This window comes from Mirounga leonina, unplaced genomic scaffold, assembly GCF_011800145.1.
Source record: "Mirounga leonina isolate KUSES-001 unplaced genomic scaffold, KU_Mleo_1.0 Mir_172, whole genome shotgun sequence".
Lineage (NCBI taxonomy): Eukaryota > Metazoa > Chordata > Mammalia > Carnivora > Phocidae > Mirounga > Mirounga leonina.
In genome coordinates this window covers 8182121-8188581 of record NW_023270442.1, presented here as the reverse complement: position 1 = coordinate 8188581, position 6461 = coordinate 8182121, and the positions used below count along the sequence as shown (strand labels likewise).

The window sequence follows — 6461 nt, the reverse complement described above, 5'->3', positions numbered from 1 at the left end:
TCTTTCTTTCTTTCTTTCTTTCTTTCTTTCTTTCTTTCTTTCTTTCTCTCTCTCTCTCTCTCTCTTTCTTTTCTTTCTTTTTTTTCCTTCTTTCCTTTCTTTCTTTCACAGAGAGAGATAAGAGTCAGGGAGAGAGAACAAGCCAGGGGGTAAGGCAGAGGGAGAAGCGAACTCCCCACTGAGCAGGGAGCCCAATGTGGGGCTCAATCCCAGAACCTGGGATCATGGCCTGAGCTGAAGGCAGATGCTTAACCATCCGAGCCACCCAGGCACCCCAAGATACTTCATTTAAGCAGTTTGTAAAGTGAAACCCTAAAAGTTTTCGTTATTCCCTATCTTCATTAGAGAATTCCTTAGAAATGGCTGTAATACTTGTTACATTCTTTAACATGATGTTCCTTTAGTCAGTAGAAAACAAATGCTTCTTTTCTGGGGGAAAAAGACTGAGACTTTGTATTAGTACCAAAGAGAAAAAAGAACTCAAATTGTATAAATACCTTTTCACTGTTTAAATAAATTTATATTTCACATACATTCAAGTGAAATATGCATTTTCACTTGAAAAGTGAAAGATGAAGTAAGAAACTGCTCTTAATGACTTAAAAACTGCAGTTGGTATATAGAATGTATCAAGCTCAGCTCAGAAAATAATAAACTACTACTATCTGTTTTTCACCACAGCTATTCATAAAAATTATCATTCACAGTGCAATTCATATTTTCTAGGTGAAAAGTATAATTGTTGTGATAAAAAAGGAAATGGGCCATGCTGAATTTTATCTTCATTTGTTTATAATATTTGTTTATAATATTTATCTAATATTTTACATTAGTTAAGGATAAATACATTTTAAATGTAAGATATATGGTATGGGTTTTAATTTTTAAATAAAAGCTCACTTCCAATGTACAAAATGATAAGAATGTTGAATTCAAAAGGGAAACCAACTTTCTGTGCTATATTAACATTTTTTTTTTCCTGAATACACAGTAACTTTGGCAAATCTTGATTGAAAAGAAATGGCAAGGGGCGCCTGGGTGGCTCAGCTGTTAAGCGTCTGCCTTCGGCTCAGGTCGTGATCTCAGGGTCCTGGGATCGAGCCCCACATCGGGCTCCCTGCTCCGCGGGAAGCCTGCTTCTCCCTCTCCCACTCCCCCTGCTTGTGTTCCCTCTCTCGCTGTGTCTCTCTCTGTCAAATAAATAAATAAAATCTTTAAAAAAAAGAAGAAGAAGAAAAGAAATGGCAAGTCCTGAAGTAATCAAGAGAATTGGCAGGTTTATAATTAACATATGGAGTTTATATTTTCTTTAAGAAGGAAGAGAAAAAATAGAAGGGCAAAATAATAACAATAATTGCTATAATTTAGTGCTCGCCTGCTCTAGGTCAGGCACAGTGTTCAGTGACTGACATATGCTATCTCTAAACAACTCTTTGACAGTTATCACTGTTCTTACTTATAGAAAATATAATCAAAGAAATTACATAAGTTATACCAGGTCACATCAGCAGTAAATCTTAGAGCCAGGAAACACATTGTTTTTATATACACTCCCTTCTTAGTGTTAGTAGGAAAGACCAATTATTATAACAAAGAGATTCCAAATTCATCAACTTAAAGAAAAAGATAACTTATTTCTCTTTCTTATGCAGAAGTTCAAGAAAAGCATCCTGGGTTGTCAGGTGGTTCATCAACTGTAGATGCATGTCCCTTTCAATTTGTAGCTCTGGCATCCCTAAGACCTTGATGTATGGTCTAGGCCGGGCTGTCAGCAGGATGAAAGAAGAGATAATGTGGACACCCCACATGAATAAGTTTATACCAACAGAATGGTAAACTGAAGGAAGGCTGGAAAATGGAGTCTAGCTAGGTAACCATGTGTTTGCTCCCATTCCATTACCATTGAAGGAGACAAGGACTTCTGTGGACAGTTAGCAGTTACCACCACAACACCAATCCATGTAAATTTTCAATTAAACCTCTATGCTCTTAGCCATCAATCTTGAGCTTTTCTCATCACTTCATCTCACAGTTTCAAAAGTCATTCACACATTTCAACTTGGATTTCTCAGTCATTTCAAAATCAAGAAACTCCAAGTCAATTTCATCTCATCTTTCCTCTCCTAATTCAAAGTTACCTTCTAAATGGATCATGTAACCAAAGTCCAGTGACTAGTTTTCTAGTCAAGAAATCTTTAAACTCTACTCCGTGCTTCATGCATTTCATTTGCAAAATTGTTCCAGATTTTCTTTCAAGTAATCATTTTATTCATCCTTTTCAAGGATAATGTTATCCATCCTTTTTTCTTTCATTGTTATAATCACAAACCAGTTCACCTTTATTAATATCATAAATTCAAATTCATTAACCACCTGCTTTATTCCAATTACGTGCTCAGTGATGGGTAAACAATGAAAAGCAAAAATAAATAAGAGTAGCTGACATTTGTATGGTACTTACTCTGTGCAAGTGCTATTCTACTCATTTAACATAAACTCACTTGTATTTCACATAAATTCTAAGAAGATATTTCAGATGAAAATACAATGTTTATAAGCATTAACTCACTTGTCATGGTTGTATACTAAGAGCTTACATTTGAACTTGGTCTCTGGCTCCAGAGTCCATGTTCTTAAATCAGTAGATAGTATGGCCTTGCCTCAAAGAAGTTACTATCCAGTGGAATACTTAGAGAGTACATAACCCTATAGATAAAAATATAGTTATGCACTATGATCATTGCTACAAAGGAGAAGTACAGTGACTATTTCAACTGTTCAGAATGTTTTTTGAGGACGTGAGGAAGAATGAGTGGGAGGTAAGCCTTCCTGGCAGAAAACACAATGTGGACAAGACCTTGAAGCATGGAGAGAAGAACACGTTGAGAATTGAGAGACCATGTGGCTAGAGCTCAGAAATGGAGAGCGTGCAAATAAGGCTGGAGAATTACCACGCGGCCAGACCTTGTATCTCTTTTTAAGCAGTTTTAAACTTTTGGAGGGTTTTCTTGCAAACGGCAATGAAAAAAAATTATGCAAATTAGTTGACATCATCTGCTTCCAGTTTTAAGACCTATCTTGGGTTGCTATGCATAGCATAGATTAAAAGGAGATGTTTCAGCTTTTTAGGAAACCAACAAAGGAGTATCAGATGACAGTAGTTTGGGCTAAATGGATGCTGATGGCACATGGAGAGAAGAACATACAGATAAATTTAGAAGGCAAAAGCAGTAGGACTGGTGATTGATGAGATACGGTGGTGAGTGAGAGAAGGTGATGTCTGGGATAATGCCTGACTTTTAGTCCTACATTGTACCATTCGTGGAGATAGGGAACCGTGTCCTGGAAGGGGCCGGGTTTAGGAATGATGATCATGAGTTCAATTTTGGCCTTGCAGGATTTATGGTGACTTTTAGATATCTAACTGGGCAAGTGTAGTAGGAAGTTGGATTGTGTGAGCTGGACATAAAAATTTGGGGGACACCTGAATGTTTGAGTTGTAAATTCATGAGCATGGATAAGATAATAGGGAAGAAGTAGGAAATGAGAGATTCTAAGTCTCAATTACTGTAAGACGGGTAGGGTACAAGAGGAAGTACTACAGAGAACTTCCTTGGGAGTCTACAGAGGGACCGAGACTTATTTTATATGGTATACATTCTTTTATATTTTTAGATATTTAACCATGAATATTTACTATTTCCATCAACATAAAAATGAAGAAGATGGGCTAGAGGAGGATGATCTGGCAAGGGGAACTGGAAAAGAAGAGCTGGGCAGCCTATAACTGGCCTACTGCCCAAACCTCCAACTTATTTATCTCACCTTATCCCACTCCTTTACTATTTATTCTACACAATTTTGTCAGTGTAATATGTCTTTTAAATATGCCTATCAGTGGGGCACCTGGATGACTCAGTTGGTTAAGCATCCAACTCTTGATTTGGGTTCAGGTCATGATCTTGGGGTCCTGGGATGGAGCTTTGCATCGGTCTCCATGCTCAGATCAGAATCTGCTGGAGATTCTTTCTCTCCCTCCCCCTCCCCCAGCTTGCACTCTCTCTCTCTAAATAAAAAAATTAAAAATCCTTAAAATAAAGAAATATGTCTATCAAAATATTACAAATACTGTGACATGGCACCAATATGCTGCTATTTAATTTCTCTCACTATGTGGATATATGCTATAATAAACTATCATATCAAATTTCACTGTAATCATCATATTCAGATAAAAAGAACAATCCAATACGAGAACAGTTAAATAAGTCCTCCGTTATTCTTGTGTCAACTGTTTAGCTGCTATTCTGGAAATTGTAGAAATATCTTTTTCAATGAAAAAATAGTTCACAGACATAAAAACACATTATCTTATCTCTATTTTTGAAGTTTATTGTTAAAACATACACCTAAAAATTCAATAACCATTTGGTACAAAAGAAAACCTCATTCAAACAATTTTCAATTTCTCTCCAGGTATGATTATATTTAAACAGACAACAAATGTCTGGAGACATGAAGAACAAGACATTACGAAGAACAAGAGGAATCACTGTGATAAAAGAAAACCAATGATGCAGAAATTAAACACTAAGATCCACGTGGAATGTTTGAAAGCACCTATTTGACTCAACAGCACAAGATGTTTTGCTTTAAAACATTATCTGTTGCAAATCTATCTCATTTCAAGTCCACATTACCTTGTTGGCTAATTTACCTTTGTCTAGACTTAACCTTGGTCATCTCTTACATATACAAAATGAACCCATGAAACAGATTAGGAATTAATTTTGGGGGGGCGGGCACTTGCGTGGCTCAGTCAGTGAAGCATCTGCCTTCTGCTCAGGTCATGATCCCAGGGTCCTGGGATCGAGCCCCGCATCACGCTCCCTGCTCAGCAGGGAATTCTGCTTCTCCCTCTGCCTGCCCCCCAACCCCACTTGTTCTCTCTCTCTCTGACAAATAAATAAATAAAATCTAAAAAAAAATACCTATCCTAATCATATTGATGAATTTAAAATGAGCATAATTTGGAAGTCTTAACATATGTGTCCGTGGCCCCTTTTCTGCACCTTTCTACTTTTAAGCGAATGTTCTGAGTACAAAAGTCACAGAGAAAAGATTAAAGAGACAGACCCAAGGAGAGTTGTTTTTTGTTGTTGTTGTTGCTGTTTTTTTTTTTTAATTATTGTTGTTGATGTCATAGCTGCTATTGTCATTCTTATTTTAATTCTATTATGCTAAATGCCAGGACAGTAAACACACATTTCTCTATATTATATAGGGTGAAAAGTAAAATCATCTGCAATAATTAGATCTGTTAGAAAACCTCTTAAAATCTAGGAGGTCTGTATTTTCCCAATTATATAGAATTTGAAGCAACTTTGTATGTCAAAAAGATTATAAAGAGATAAGTGCCTTTTTAAACTTCAAAGCAATAAGAACTACAGAATCAACTGGTAAAGAAAAAGGAAAAAAAAAAAAAAAAAAGCCAAGAAGAAATACCTCACCTGGGAGATTATTTTGCAGAATACTTGAATGGTCTATTTGCTAAAACCTTAGACAGGTGTCCTGACTAATGCACTCAAAATGATGTTCAATTATACTTAAAAAGTCATATGACAGTGCTTCTTTCAGCATGATGATCACATTGATAAGGAAAGATCTAATTACATACTCAAAAACAGCTTATATTAGGAACAATTTATTTTTAAAAATCGGTAGAGAAAAAACATTAGCTAAACTGAAATAAAGAATCATCTTTGTGGATTTCTGATTCCATGCAACTGGAAGATGGCCCAGCACGGTGAGAGGAACCTTGAACAGAGAATGGGGAGACATGGTTTGGGTTCTGTGCAAATAATTTTTACGGTTACTATTTTAATACCATATATTGAGTGTTTTCTCTGCTAAGACTTTTAGTTTTATTTTTTTTTAATTCTATTTATTTATTTGACAGAAAGAGACACAGCGAGAGAGGGAACACAAGCAGGGGGAGTGGGAGAGGGAGAAGCAGGCTTCCCGCTGAGCAGGGAGCCCGATGCGGGGCTCAATCTCAGGATCCTGGGATCATGACCTGAGCCGAAGGCAGAAGCTAAATGACTGAGCCACCCAGGCGCCCCTCTGCTAAGACTTTTATATATTCATTTAATCCTTGCAATAACTGTGCCATGCAGGCCATATTATCTTGAATTATTGTTACATATAATTATATAATATAAATGTTTATTTAATTATCTCTAACAAAACTGAGATTCAGGAATTTTTTTTAAGATTTTATTTATTTATTTGTTTGTTTGTTTATTTATTTATTTATTTGAGAGAGAAAGAGAGCGAGGGTGAGCTGAGAGAGGAGCAAAGGGAGAGGAAGGGGGATAGAATCTGAAGTGGACCCTGTGCTGAGCATGGAGCCTTACATGGGGCTCCATCCCAAGACCCTGAGATCATGACCTGAGCCAAAA

At 36.6% G+C, this 6461-nt stretch overlaps 1 long non-coding RNA gene across 1 annotated transcript in view; it reads left to right on the top strand.

Annotated features, from left to right (window-relative positions):
* Window positions 1-4546, top strand: part of LOC118018801 — a 101864-nt gene extending 97318 nt beyond the window's left edge. The window contains exon 3 of the long non-coding RNA XR_004681489.1: window positions 4477-4546. This is a non-coding gene — a long non-coding RNA (uncharacterized LOC118018801). The remainder of the gene's footprint in view (window positions 1-4476) is intronic.
* The last annotated feature ends 1915 nt before the right edge of the window (window positions 4547-6461 follow it).